The sequence below is a fragment of the Tachyglossus aculeatus genome, chromosome 1 (genome assembly GCF_015852505.1).
Source record: "Tachyglossus aculeatus isolate mTacAcu1 chromosome 1, mTacAcu1.pri, whole genome shotgun sequence".
In the NCBI taxonomy this organism is placed as follows: Eukaryota; Metazoa; Chordata; class Mammalia; order Monotremata; family Tachyglossidae; genus Tachyglossus; species Tachyglossus aculeatus.
This window is the reverse complement of record NC_052066.1, coordinates 81,401,167-81,415,966: the sequence shown is the minus strand read 5'-3', so window position 1 is coordinate 81,415,966 and position 14,800 is coordinate 81,401,167. Positions and strand designations below refer to the sequence as shown.

Here is a 14,800-nt window from a genome sequence, read left to right as displayed (position 1 = left end):
AAGAAAATGGCTATCCAGATCATTATTACTCAGCAAGTGATTCTCCCCTTTAGACAGGATTATGTGTCTGGAAGGATGTTGCTTCCATTCTGTACCTCCCTCGGGCTCACTACAGTGCCCAGGAACCCCCAGATAGGGCCAATAGGGCTCAAAAGTAAATTGAAGCAATGTTAATGTTAACTCTGTAGGTCATACCATTCTAAGATTTATAAATATAAATTTATATAAATTTAAATAATTTATTTAAATTTATATAAATATAAATATTATTCAAAGCCATGGAACTGAAACGCTAAATAAGTCTTTCAGCATGCCACTCCTCTAGATGGTATTTATTCATTCAATCATATTTTTTGAGTGCGTACCATGTGCAAAGCACTGTACTAAGTGCTTGGGAGAGTGCAATATAATATCAAGAAGACACTTTCTTGCCCTCAATGAGCTCAGAGTCTAGAGGGGGAGACAGTCATTAATATAAACAAATAGATCAAATAGATAAATAGATAAATTACAGATATATACCCCTTCTCAGGGTCACACCTGGAGAGTTTCCAGTACTCTACCAGTCTTGGCAACGGGAGGGAGAGTTAAGCAGAGGCCTGTCCATTCCATTCCCAGCTTGGGCAGTGGCTAGTGAATGGAAGGCAATCTGCTACAAGTCAAAACTCATCCATGCTGGGCAGCAGTGACACCAGGGAGAGTTGAGGGTAGAGACTCAAGTATACTGCACAGAGACGGCAATGGTAAGCCACTTCTGTACTTTTACCAAGAAAACTCTGTGGATACAGAGAAGCAGCACGGCTCAGTGGAAAGAGCACAGGCTTTGGAGTCAGAGGTCATGGGTTCAAATCCCTGCTCCGCCAATTGTCAGCTGTGTGACTTTGGGCAAGTCACTTCACTTCTCTGGGCCTCAGTTCCCTCATCTGTAAAATGGGGATTAAGACTGTGAGCCCCCCCGTGGGACAACCTGATCACCCTGTAACCTACCCAGCACTTAGAACAGTGCTTTGCACATAGTAAGTGCTTAATAAATGCCATCATTATTATACACTACCAGAATGATTGCAGATGGAGAGTGGGGAGTTCTGGGAGAGATGTGTCTGTGATGTCACTATGGGTCATAAATGACTCGACAGCATAAGACAAGACAGATTCTGTTGCCAAACTGTACTTTCCAAGCACTCAGTACAGTGATCTGCACATAGTAAGTGCTCAATAAATATGATTGAATGAATGAATATATTCATGTGCTGTGGGGATGGGAGGGAGAATGAATGAAGGAGCAACTAAGAGCGGCGCAGAAGGGAGCCAGAGGAGAAGAAAGGAGGGCTTAGTCAGGGAGTGTTTACCATGGGCAGAGCACTGCACTAAGTGCTTTGGAGTGTATAATGCAACAGAGTTGGTAGACATGTCACCTGACCTCAAGGAGCTTACAGTCTAGAGACTCTCCTCTCACCTCCTCCACCTGTTAGAAAGAACACAAGGAAACCCCCACTCCAAACAACCCCAGTTACAGTTACGGTGGAAACCCATTGCCAGTTACATGGGTGTAGTGGGGTTAGGTGAAGAGGGCGGGTACCTATTTCTTAACTCTTTCACTTTCATATGCTCTGCAGGGCTCCATGTCTACAGGACCCCCCACCCCACCCAGAGACACAGCTAATAATAATAATAATAATGATGGTATTTGTTAAGCACTTACTATGTGCCAAGCACTGTTCTAAGCACTGAAGGGGATACAAGGTGATCAGGTTGTCCCACTTGGGGCTCACAGACTTAATCCCCATTTTACAGATGAGGTAACTGAGGCACAGAGAAGTTAAGTGACTTGCCCAAAGTCACACATCTCACAAGCGGAAGAGCCGGGATTAGAACCTATCACCTCTGACGGCCAAACCCAGGCTCTTTCCACTGAGCCATGCTGCTTCTCCAATATTTGTTAAGCGCTTACTATGTGCCAAACACTTTTCTAAGCGCTGGGGTAGATACAAGGTAATTAGGTTGCCCCACGTGGGGCTCACAGACTTAATCCCCATTTTCCAGATGTGGTAACTGAGGCCCAGAGAAGTGAAGTGACTCACCCAAAGTCACACAGCTGACAATCAGCGGAGACGGGATTAGAACCCTCGACCTCTGATTCCCAAGCCCGGGCTCTTTCACTAAGCCACGCTGCTTCTGCGGACGGCATGTGAGTGTGGGAGGAAGGCAGTGTCAAGAGGATGAACAGAAGTCATCTGGATAGGCAGGAGGAAAGGAAGGTACACACCCAGCCAGGGGATATATCAACAGCCGGGCAGGCGCCTTCCTTTTCCTTTTCCCGGATGGTCCCACACAAGAACTGCTGACCTGCACACTCATCCCAGCATCGTGGTCTTGGTCTTTCCCTTCTTATTTTGGAAGAGGAAATGAACGTAGAGGAGAGAGAGGGAAGGAGAATCCAGGGAGCCCAAGGCTGAAGCAACAAATAGTTACCTTTACACTTGGATTTGCCTGGCTGCATTTAAGACTGCTAACAATTATCCCCAGGCTTATTCTTAAAATCACGGGTTTAACCCAGTCTTGCAAAAATAATTAAAAAAAAAAAAGTTGATACCCTATATTACATCCCCTGGTGGCTGTAACCAGGTCATTATTTCTCCTTTAAGATCCATACATTTTAATGCTTTTGTCACAAATTTCTTGTGCCTAGCTTCTTATGCTTCTAGACTGTGAGCCCACTGTTGGGTAGGGACCTTCTCTATATGTTGCCAACTTGTACTTCCCAAGCTCTTAGTACAGTGCTCTGCACACAGTAAGCGCTCAGTAAATACGATTGAATGAATGAATGCTTAGCACCCAGTTCATTTATATTCCGTCTTGATCTTCCTGCGCATACTTTTGCTATGAAAAGATTAGCCCTGTCATTTCCTTCACAAAAGCCTTGTTTCTATACCAAAAGCATTTCAGCATTCACACTAACTTTCTCAATGCACACCATTAGTGGGCCAGTCAACCGTATTTATTGAGCTCTTACTGTGTGCAGAGCACTGTGCTAACCACTTGGGAGGTACAATATAACAGACACAGTCCCTGCCTACCACAGGTTTACAGTCTAGATAGAGGACTATTATCACCAGAACACTGGACTGGCTGTCAATCAATCAATCAGAGGTATTGACTGAGTACTTGAGAAGCAGCGTGGCTCAGTGGAAAGAGCACCGTCTTTGGAGTCAGAGATCATGGGTTCAAATCCCGGCTCCGCCAATTGTCAGCTGTGTCACTTTGGGCAAGTCACTTCACTTCTGTGTGCCTCAGTTACCTCATCTGTAAAATGGGGATTAAGACTGTGAGCCCCCCCCCCGTGGGACAACCTGATCACCTTGTAACCTCCCCAGTGCTTAGAACAGTGCTTTGCATATAGTAAGTGCTTAATAAATGCCACTATTATTATTACTTACAGTGTGCAGAGCACTGTGCTAAGCACTTGGGAGAGTACAACGGAGTTAGTATTCATGTTCTCTGCACTCGGGAAGCTTACAATTTATCGAGGAGAGACTAACATTTAAAGAAATAACAGGTAGGGGACACAACCAAGTATAAATACATGTCCATGAGTGTTTACGGATTTGGGGGTGGTGTGTGTGGAGTGAGCACTTAAGTTCATAGGAGCTATGGGCTCAAGTTCACAGGTGCCATAGGAGGAAGAGAAAATAGGATGGGGAGATGAGGGATTAATCAGGGAAGGCTTTCTATTGGAGATGTGATTTTAGTAAGACTTTGAAGAGAGGGAGAGTAGTGGCTTGCCAGATGTTAAGGGTGTGAGCAAGAGGATGATGATGAGAGAGATTACACTGAGGCACAATGAGTACAGCATTACAGTGATGTCGGCTAGGTTGTAATGGGAGGGGGTGAGAGGATAAGTAGAGGGGAGAAAGCTGATGGATGAGGTCATGATTGAATGTTGGATGGCGATTGAGAGTTATGCACTATGGATTTTAGGTTTTGCAATAAATAGTCCTTCATTCATTATATCTAGAGATAGATTCATGAATCCAACATGCTAATACATGTAAAATGACCTGCAAATGATTATGCCAGGAATCCTGGTATACTTTCAAACCAGATTTTACTGGCATGATTTTATATAAGCATGGAACAATCATTTAGCCAACTCGAGGAGATTTTTATGAAAAAATTACTAAAGGTTTGAAAAGCACTAGGAGCTCTCATGCTTGAGAAGCTGCATGGCCTAGTGGAAAGAGCACAGGTCTGGAGTTGGGAGCCCTGAGTTCTAATTCCAGCTCTGCCACTTGTTTACTCTGTGACCTTGGGCAACTCAGTTCATTGCTTTCTCTGTGACAGGTAAAATGCAGTTAAGATACCTAGTCTCCCTCTTCTTTGTACTGTAAGCCCCATGTGGGACAGTGACTGACTGATCTAATGTCACTGTATCTACCCCAGCATTTCAATCAATCAATCAATCATATTTATTGAGCACTTACTGTGTGCAGAGCACTGTACTAAGCGCTTGGGAAGTACAAGCTGGCAACATATAGAGACAGTCCCTACCCAACAGTGGGCTCACAGTCTAGAAGGGGAGACAGAGAACAAAACCAAGCATACTAACAAAATAAAATAGACTAGATAGGTACAAGTAAAATAAATAAATAAATAGAGTAATAAATATGTACAAACATATATACATATATACAGGTGCTGTGGGGAAGGGAAGGAGGTAAGATGCAGGGGATGGAGAGGGGGACAAGGGGGAGTGTTTGGCACATACTAAGCACTTAAATGTCACAGCTAAATAATAATAATAATAATGGTACTTGTTAAGCGCTTACTAAGTGCCAAGATACAAAGTAATCAGGTTGGACACAGTCCCTATCCCACATGGGGCTCACATTTTACAGATGAGGTAACTAAGGCACAGAGAAGTGAAGTGACTTGACCAAGGTCACAAGCAGACATATGGCAAAGCTGGGATTAGAACCCAGGTCCTTCTGACTCCCAGACTCATGCTCCATCCACTAAACCATGCTACTTCCCCAAGCTTTGATCAATAAATGAGCAGCTCAGCTTGCATTATTTATCTTCAGTTGTGTTACATGACAGTGATTCTTTTTTGGTTACTTTGACATAAACTGTGGGCAAGGATGAAAAGTGGACCTAGAACTGCTGAATCAATGCAATCAACTGTACCGTTCAACCAGGGCTAATCATGTCAGATATTAGAGTCTTGGGCTTCAGCTTCAAATTGACAGTGTGTGAGCCAGAGGCACATTTGGAAGCTGGGGAAGAGGATGGTAATAAAAGTGCCCCACTATATCCCACCCTATTTTTGAGAAGCCCCTTTTGGGATAATAATAATAATAATGATAATAATAATCGGGGTATTTACTAAGCACTGGGGTAAGTACAAGATAGTTGGTCACAATTCCTCATTCTCGAGAACGTACCTCGTTCTCGCCTGTCCCGCCATCGACCCCCGGCCCACATCATCCCCCGGGCCTGGAATGCCCTCCCTCTGCCCATCCGCCAAGCTAGCTCTCTTCCTCCCTTCAAGGCCCTACTGAGAGCTCACCTCCTCCAGGAGGCCTTCCCAGACTGAGCCCCTTCCTTCCTCTCCCCCTCCTCCCCCTCTCCATCCCCCCCATCTTACCTCATTCCCTTCCCCACAGCACCTGTATTTATGTATATATGTTTGTACATATTTATTAGTCTATTTATTTATTTATTTATTTTACTTGTACATATCTATTCTATTTATTTTATTTTGTTAGTATGTTTAGTTTTGTTCTCTGTCTCCCCCTTTTAGACTGTGAGCCCACTGTTGGGTAGGGACTGTCTCTATATGTTGCCAACTTGTACTTCCCAAGCACTTAGTACAGTGCTCTGCACACAGTAAGTGCTCAATAAATACGATTGATTGATTGATTGATTGAATGAATTCCTGTCCTACATGGAGCTCTATGTATGAGGTAGTAAGAGTCAATCCCCATTTTACAGATGAAGAAGCTGAGAAACAGAATAATAATAATGATGGCCTTTGTTAAGCACTTACTATGTGCAAAGCACTGTTCTAAGTGCTGGGGGGATACAAGGTGATCAGGTTGTCCCATGCGGGGCTCACAGTCTTAATCCCCATTTTACAGATGAGGTAACTGAGACTCAGATAAATTAAGTGACTTGCCCAAGGTCACACAGCAGACATGTGGCGGAGCTGGGATTAGAACCCATGACCTCTGACTCCAAAGCCCGGGCTCTTTCCACTGAGCCACATTGCTTCTTTTAACAGCAGACCAGTGGCAGAGACAGTAGTAGAACCCAGGTCCTCTGAGTACCACATTGTTTCCTCAATTGCCATTGCCCAAGCTAGGAATGGAATGGATATCATCAATCGTATTTATTGAGCGCTTACTATGTGCAGAGCACTGTACTAAGCGCTTGGGAAGTACAAATCGGCAACATATAGAGACAGTCCCTACCCAACAGTGGGCTCACAGTCTAAAAGGGGGAGACAGAGAACAAAACCAAACATACTAACAAAATAAAATAAATAGAATGCCTCTGTTTGACTCTCCCTTCCATAGTCAGGATCGGTAGAGTAATGGAAACTATCCAGGTGTGGACCCTGAGAGGGGCCATAGTCAGTAACACTTAATAAATACTTTTGCTATTACTCTCTGGGCTACCACCACCTTCCAGTTGTCTCTAGATTCTAAAAACACCAAAGGAGCAGTGTAGATACTGAGGGAGGGGAGAGAAGCAGCATAGCTCAGTGGAAAGAGCACAGGCTTTGGAGTCAGAAGTCATGGCTTCAAATCTCTGCTCTGCCTCTTGTCAGCTCTGTGACTCTGGGCAAGTCACTTAACTTTTCTGTGCCTCAGTTATATCATCTGTAAAGTGGGGATTAAAATGGTGAGCCCCTCGTGGGACAACCTGATCAACTTGTATCCTCCCCAGCACTTAGAACAGTGCTTTGTACATAGTAAGTGCTTAATAAATGCCATTATTATTATTATTATTATGGTACCACATAACTACAATAGTGACCTGCCCCACAACCTGAGAACCATGGAAAGCAAGGGAAAGTGCATGAGCTTTGGAGGCAGTAAACTCTGGTTCTAATGCCAACTCTGCCAGTTGCCTTCTGTGTGAAATTGGGCATATGACAGTTTCTCTGTGCCTCAGTTTCCTCATTTGTAAAATGGGGATTCATTATCTCTTCTCCCTACTACTACTAATAATAATAATAAATAGAGAAGCAGCATGGCATAATGGATAGAGCACAAGCCTGGGAGTCAGAAGATTTTAGGTTCTAATCCCGGCTCCATCACTTGTCTGCTGTGTGACCTTGGACATGTCACTTTACTTCTCTGGGCCTGTTACCTCATCTGTAAAATGGGGGTTGAGAGTGTGAGCCCCACGTGGGACAGAGACTGTGTCCAATCTGATTTGATTGTTTCTAACCCAGCACTTAATACAGTGCTTTTCACATAGTATGCACTTAAATACCATAATTATTATTATTATTAATATGGTACTTGTTAAGCACTATGTTCCAAGCACTGGGGTGGAGACAAATTAATCAGGTTCCGAGGCCCAGAGAAGTGAAGTGATTTTCCCAAGGTCACACAGTAGACAAGTGGTGGAGCTAGGATTAGAACCTAAGACCTTCTGACTCCTAGATCTGTGCTCTATTCAACAAACCACACTGCTCCTCCTAATCTAATCTAACCTAATCTGCTTCTTCCTCCTATTTAGACTGCGAACATCGTGTGGGGCAGGGACTGTGTCCGACCTAATTAACTTGTATCTAACCGAGGGTTTAGAACAATGTCTGATAAATAATAAGCACTTTACAAATATCATAATAATAGCAACAACTTGAATGAGTCACACTGAAGGTGTGCTAAGTGGATAGAGAATTTTCACCCATAGAGTTGGTACATTTATATACCACAAAAAGAGATGGAAGCACCCAACCCTAAGAAGAGTTACATTTTTTGAAGTGCTAGCATTGCCTAGCTGCTGAACAAACTGCCAAGTCAAGCAGATTCAAGGTAGAAATAAATATTCAAATTTGGGTAAGAATTTATCCCGGAGAATATCTACAGTCTTACCATACCAGATTATACACAAATAATTTCGAAGGGTTGTAACTAAGAGTTTAGAAGACAAAACTGCTACCGAAAGGATAAAAAAAAAATCCAGTGTTTCTAGCCTGGATGAGAGATTATAATCAAATATTTTGGATACTTTCCACCAAAGAAATTACTGTATAACTTGTCCACACACGGTATCAGAAAGAAAACAAACACTGTGATTGTTTTCAGTTGGAGACAGAAGATAAATATCAAAGGACTCTTGTAGAAAATATTTCAAAATTTGACTGTGGACCAACTTTTCAACATGACATGACAGAAGATTCTGATAAAACTTTTAGAACGGATAGAAACTCTCACAGAGCGACAGTTTATTCAGTCCCAGTCCCTCTAGGTTCCTACAAAGGTCCAGTGAGAAAAAGAAAAGACAGTTGATTTTTTTTTTTAAACCTGTGTCAGGTGGGAGGAGTCATCCCGCAGCTGGAGGGCACAGATTTTCCAAAGCTTAGCACATTTTTATCCCATTTTTCAATTGTTTTGCCAAAAGGTCACTGGTTTACCTAACCCACCCTCTCATTCTTTACTACTCATTTCTTGGAAGAGGAAGGCAGAAGGCAGTGTCATTTTACCTTTCACATTGCAGAAGAATCCCCCTGTAGAGAATCACAGATTTTTCCCTTTAAACATATAACGGAAGACGATTTTTATATGCATGATAAATACCAAACAATTACCCCTTTAGCTCAAGGAATGTCCTGGGGTCTTATCAGACTGGGAGGAGTGTTTGCTCCAAGCCCTTAAGCTATCGATTCATCCTCTGCCACTAATCCTTAGAAAGGCCCCCAAGAAAGGATTGTTACTGATTCATACAATTTACTTTCGGGGAAGGGAAAAGGAGGAAGTAGGAGAAAAGAGGAGTAAACCCAAAGGAATCCTATTAAATAATAATGAATCACTCTTGGCATTGTTTTCTTTCTGAGGTACACTTATCTCTGCAAGATATGGCCCAAGAAACTAGGGATAAGAGGAGTTTCAGTTTCACCTCTGGAAGGGTGACTATTTATCCAATTTTATATTGGGCAGCCCGGTTGCAGCTGTTCTGTCCCCTACAGGTACTCTGGAGCAGCATGGTCTTGTGGAAAGAGCACGGATGTGGGTCAGAAGATCTGGATTCTAATCTTATCTCTGAAACTTGCCTGCTGTGTGACCTCGGGCAAGTCACTTGACTTCTCTGGAAGTCTTAGTTACCTCATCCGCAAAATGGGGATTCGATACTTGTTCTCCTTCCTCCTTAGACTGTGAGCCCTATATGAAACATGGGCTGTACCTAATACTACTAATAATAATAATAATGGCATTTATTAAGTGCTTACTATGTGCAAGGCACTGTTCTAAGCACTGGGGAGGTTACAAGGTGATCAGGTTGTCCCACGGGGGGCTCACAGTCTTAATCCCCATTTTACAGATGAGGGAACTGAGGCACAGAGAATCAATCAGTCAATCAATCAATCATACATATTGAGTGCTTACTGTGTGCAGAGCACTGTACTAAGCGCTTGGGAAGTACAAGTTGGCAACATATAGAGACGGTCCCTACCCAACAGTGGGCTCACAGTCTAGAAAGTCAAATGACTTGCCCAAAGTCACACAGCTGACAATTGGCAGAGCTGGGATTTGAACTCATGACCTCTGACTCCAAAGCCCACGCTCTTTCCACTGAGCCACGCTGCTTCTCATCTGCTTCTCTACCTGATCTGATTATCCTGTATCTTCTCCAGCGTTTACAGCATTGCTTGACACATAGTAAGCATTAACAAAAACCACAATTATTATTACTCAAAAGGCATTAAACACATTTTTGCAAGGGACTTTTATTTCCAACACCCAGCCTCCCCTCTGCCTTGTCTGCACTGAATCACCCGGCTCAGAAGTAGCCCTCCCTACAGGACCTAGAAGGAGAAAAGAATGATTCTGAAACAATGAAAAGGGTCAGAAGTCCATCCAGTCACATGCTCTACATTTCCGTAAAAGCCTCGATATGTCTTCATTATATTTGAGGCAGAGACGGCATAAAGCACGTAATATAATGTTCTTAATATAACATACATCTCATTTTGGGTCAGTTAAGGGGCATCTGGTATGTGCGGTCTTACTGATGGACAACACCCCCTCTTGAGTGTGAAGAGAGGCCTAGCGGACAGAGCGTGGGACTGGGAGAAAGAAGAATCTGGGTGCAAATCCCGGCTCTCCAATTTGTCCACTGTGTGACCTTGGGCAAGTCACTTCACTTCTCTGTGCCTCGGTTCCCTCATCTGTAAAATGGGGATTAAGATTGTGAGCCCCATGTGGGACACAGACTGTGCCCAACCTGATTAGTTTGAACCTACCCCAGCACCCAATACAATGCCTGGCACATAATAACTGCGCAACAGATACCTTAAGAAAAAAAAATCAGTTGCTTGCCCTGCTGAGACGGTAGCTACAGAGACCCCTGCCAAGGGGGTGAGTATATGTCAGGTGGGCATGGGGCAAGAGGAAAGGAAACAGTATTTGCCAAAGACATAGTAATAATAATTATGGGACTTGTTAAGCACCTGCTATATGCCACACACTGTTCTAAGCACTGGGGTAGATACAAGTTAATCAGGTTGGACACAGCCCCTTTCCCATATGGGGCTCACACTCTTAATCCCCTAGTTGAGGTAACTGAGGCCTAGAGAAATTAAGTGACTTGTCCAAGTTCACACAGCAGATATGTGGCGGAGTCAGAATTAGAACCCATGTCCCTCAGACTCCAAGGTCATGCTCTAACCACTAAACAATGCTACTTCTCTGGTAGAGGAGCTTCTCTGGACACCATCATTCCTCAGCCACCTGCTGCTATAGAGGAAAAAATGCTGGGAATTGTTGGAATAATAATAACAATAATAATAATAATGATGGTATTTGTTAAGCATTTACTATGTGCCAAGCACTGTTCTAAGTACTGGGGTGGATAGAGCGTAATCAGGTTGTCCCACGCAGGGCTCACAGTCTTAATCCCCATTTTACAGATGAGGTAACTGACACACAGAGAAGTTGGGTGACTTGTCCAGAGTCACACAGCTGACAAGTGGCAGAGCCAGGATTTGAACCCATGACCTCTGACTCCCAAGCCCTTGCTCTTTACACTGAGACACGCTGTTGGAGGCGAGTGGAAGGGAGACTGCTGTGGACATTAAAACAGACCAGCCCCAAATCAGAACTTCCAGCAGAGAAAGTAATTCCAGCAACCAGCATCCAAAAGCCACCATTTTTTTCTGCCCAAACCTGAGGGAAAAGCACAATCTATGCTCTCTCCCTTCTGTATTGCTCAAGCACTCAGATCTGTACCCTTCCAGCACTTGGTATCCACCCTATCCTCAGCACCACAAGACTCAATCAATCAATCGTATTTATTGAGCGCTTACTGTGTGCAGAGCACTGTACTAAGCGCTTGGTAAGTACAAGTTGGCAACATATAGAGACAGTCCCTACCCAACAGTGGGCTCACAGTCTAGACTCATGTGCATAACCCCTGTTTATTTAATCATTTTAATGTATTCCTCCCCCTCTGGACCACGGGCTTGGGAGTCAGAGGTCGTGGGTTCTAATCCCAGCTCCACCACTTGTCAGCTGAGTGACACTGGGCAAGTCACTTCACTTCTCTGTGCCTCAGTAACCTCATATGTAAAAAGAGGATTAAGACTGTGAGCCCTGTGTGGGACAACTTGCTTACCCTGTATCAGCCCCAGAGCTTAGAACAGTGCTTGGCACATAGTAAGCGCTTAACAAATACCATCATTATTATTATAAGTTCCTCGTGGGCAGGGACTGTGTCAACCAAATCTGCTGTACTGCACTCTCCCAAGTGCTTAATACAATGTCCTGCACACAGTAAATGCTCAATATGCACCACTGATTGATTAATTGAAATCTACGTGGGCCGAAAGACCCAAGACAATATCTGGAGGAAAGACCATCAGCAGGAAAGACTGAGTAACTCTCCTAGACTGATCTTAAAAGCCTATGCTTCTGACTGTGAGCTCTCTTGAATGTAAGCTCACTGTGGACAGGAAATGTGTCGAACTGCTAAAAGCCTATGCTTCTGACTGTGAGCTCTCTTGAATGTAAGTTCTGTTGAACTGTACTCCCACAACTGCTTTGCACCCAGTAAGGGCTCAGTAAATATCCTCGATTGATTGGTTCTGAGCATAGCTGATTCACAATGAAATATCTGCTTAAAGAAAGACAAACAACAAAGCAGTGTGGGCTAGTGGGTAGAGCAAGGGTCTAGGAGTAAGAAGGATAGAGAAGCAGCGTGGCTCAGTGGAAAGAACACGGGCTTTGGAGTCCGAGGTCATGGGTTCAAATCCCGGCTCCGCCGATTGTCAGCTGTGTGACTTTGGGCAAGTCACTTAACTTCTCTGGGCCTCAGTTACCTCATCTGTAAAATGGGGATTAAGACTGTGAGCCCCCTGTGGGACAATCTGATCACCTTGTAACCTCGTCAGTGCTCAGGACAGTGCTTTGCACATAGTAAGCACTTAATAAATGCCATTATTATTATTATTATTATTATTATTATTATTATTATTATTATTATTATCTGGGTTCTAATCCCAGCTATGCCACTTGTCTGGTGTTTGACCCTGGGCAAGCCAGTTAATGTCTCTGTGCCGCAGTTAACTGATCGATAGGATAGGGATTCTACAGAAGAACCGTAACCATGCTGATTATGCTGTACCCAGCACAGTGCTTAAGTACAGTATCTGGCACACAGTGAGAATTTAATGAATACCATATACAAAAAAAAACCTATACCAGTCGCATAAATCAACTGGCTACAACTCCAGATGCAAAATGGTGCTGAACAGATGGATTGATTTATGTCCCACTGCTGAATAATGAAATTGTGCCTAGTGCACTGACATCTACCCTGAGGCCCTCAATAAATGTTAATTCCAATTGGGATAAGTACGCTAAACAATGCCATTTAGAAAGCTGCTTCTCTTACAGGCAAATCACTCATCCTTTCGGCACAGAGTAAAGCGGTGAATTTGATCAATCCAGACAGCCACAGTGGAGAGTTGGAATGGAAGGAGATGTGACAATTACTTTGGTTAATTTAATCAATAAAAACACCTAAAACGGATCTTTCGGGCGGCAGCCAGAATCATCTGGTTTGGCTGTCCACATTCCTCTATCCCGACTCTGCCACTTGTCTGCTGTCACTTAACTTCTCTGGGCCTCAGTTACCTCATCTGTAAAATGGGGATTAAGACTGTGAGCCCTTAAGATGTGGGATAACCTGATTACCTTGTATCCCCCCAGTGCTTAAAACAGTGCTTGGCACATAGTGAGCGCTTAACAAATGCCACCATTATTCATATTATTCATTCATTCATTCAATCGTATTTATTGAGCGCTTACTGTGTGCAGAGCACTGTACTAAGCGCTTGGGAAGTACAAGCTGGCAACATATAGAGACGGTCCTTACCCAACACTGGGCTCACAGTCTAGAAGGGGGAGACAGAGAACAAAACAAAACATATTAACAAAATAAAATACATAGAATAAATATGTACAAGTAAAATAGAGTAATAAATACATACAAACATATATACATATATACAGGTGCTGTGGGGAAGGGAAGGAGGTAAGGCGGGGGGATGGAGAGGGGAAGGAGGGGGAGAGGATTATTATTATTACTATTATTATTAAGCACATAATAATCAGAGCCCACTATTGGGTAGGGACTGTCTCTATATGTTGCCAAATTGTACTTCCCAAGCGCTTAGTACAGTGCTCTGCACACAGTAAGCGCTCAATAAATACGATTGATGATGATGATGATGATGGTCAAATTTCCAATTTGCTTCAAACTCTGTATTTACAGCCTAAATGTGGGGGGTACAGGATAGAACAAATTCATGTTGCTCTCCTGGGAGCTGGCCTTTTTGACTCCAGGCTGGGAGAATTCTCACCACCAACAGAATTGGAGTTGATTTAAGGAGAAGAGGAGGTGGGGGAGAGGAAATTTTTAGGGTAAGAACTTCACATGTTTTGTTTTGTTGTCTGTCTCCCCCTTCTAGACACTGTGAGCCCGTTGTTGGGTTAGCACAGTAAGTGCTCAATAAATACAATTGAATGAATGAATAAATGAATGAATGATAATGCCAGTCTGAGGCATCATGGCAGAATACCAAAGTCAGAAAATACAAAATACAGAAGTCAGAACTTTTAAATGGAAAAATGTTTCCCTTTGGCTAATTTTCCTTGTCCCGATTTAGACAGGTAAAAGGGTCTAAAATCTTAAGGAAGAGATATAGCCCATGCAACAAACCTTCAATCAATCGTATTTATTGAGTCCTTAATATGTTCAGAGCACTAAACTAAGGGGAGCACAATAAAACAGAATTAGCAGAAACGTTCCCTATCTATAACAAACTTACAGTCTAGACGGGGAGAGAGACATTAACAGACACAAACCTTGGCAGGGAAAAGCCTGCCAAAGTCTTCCAAAATAAGTAAAGTGTATTACGTGAAAGGCTTATTTTGGAAGACTTTGACATTTCAACAGTTATCTGGGTTTTACTTTGTGCTTTTGAGTTGTCCATGACAACTTTCTCTCCATCTGTTGTAAACAGATTAGGTCTGTATAGTTTGTTCTAAGCCACGCTAGGCATTAG

The 14,800-nt window shown here is 43.2% G+C and overlaps 1 non-coding gene across 1 annotated transcript; it reads left to right on the top strand.

Annotated features, from left to right (window-relative positions):
• Nucleotides 1-522: 522 nt before the first annotated feature.
• Nucleotides 523-660, top strand: LOC119936524. The gene has a single exon (XR_005453793.1). It is a non-coding gene; the product is annotated as a small nucleolar RNA SNORA7 (small nucleolar RNA).
• The last annotated feature ends 14,140 nt before the right edge of the window (nt 661-14,800 follow it).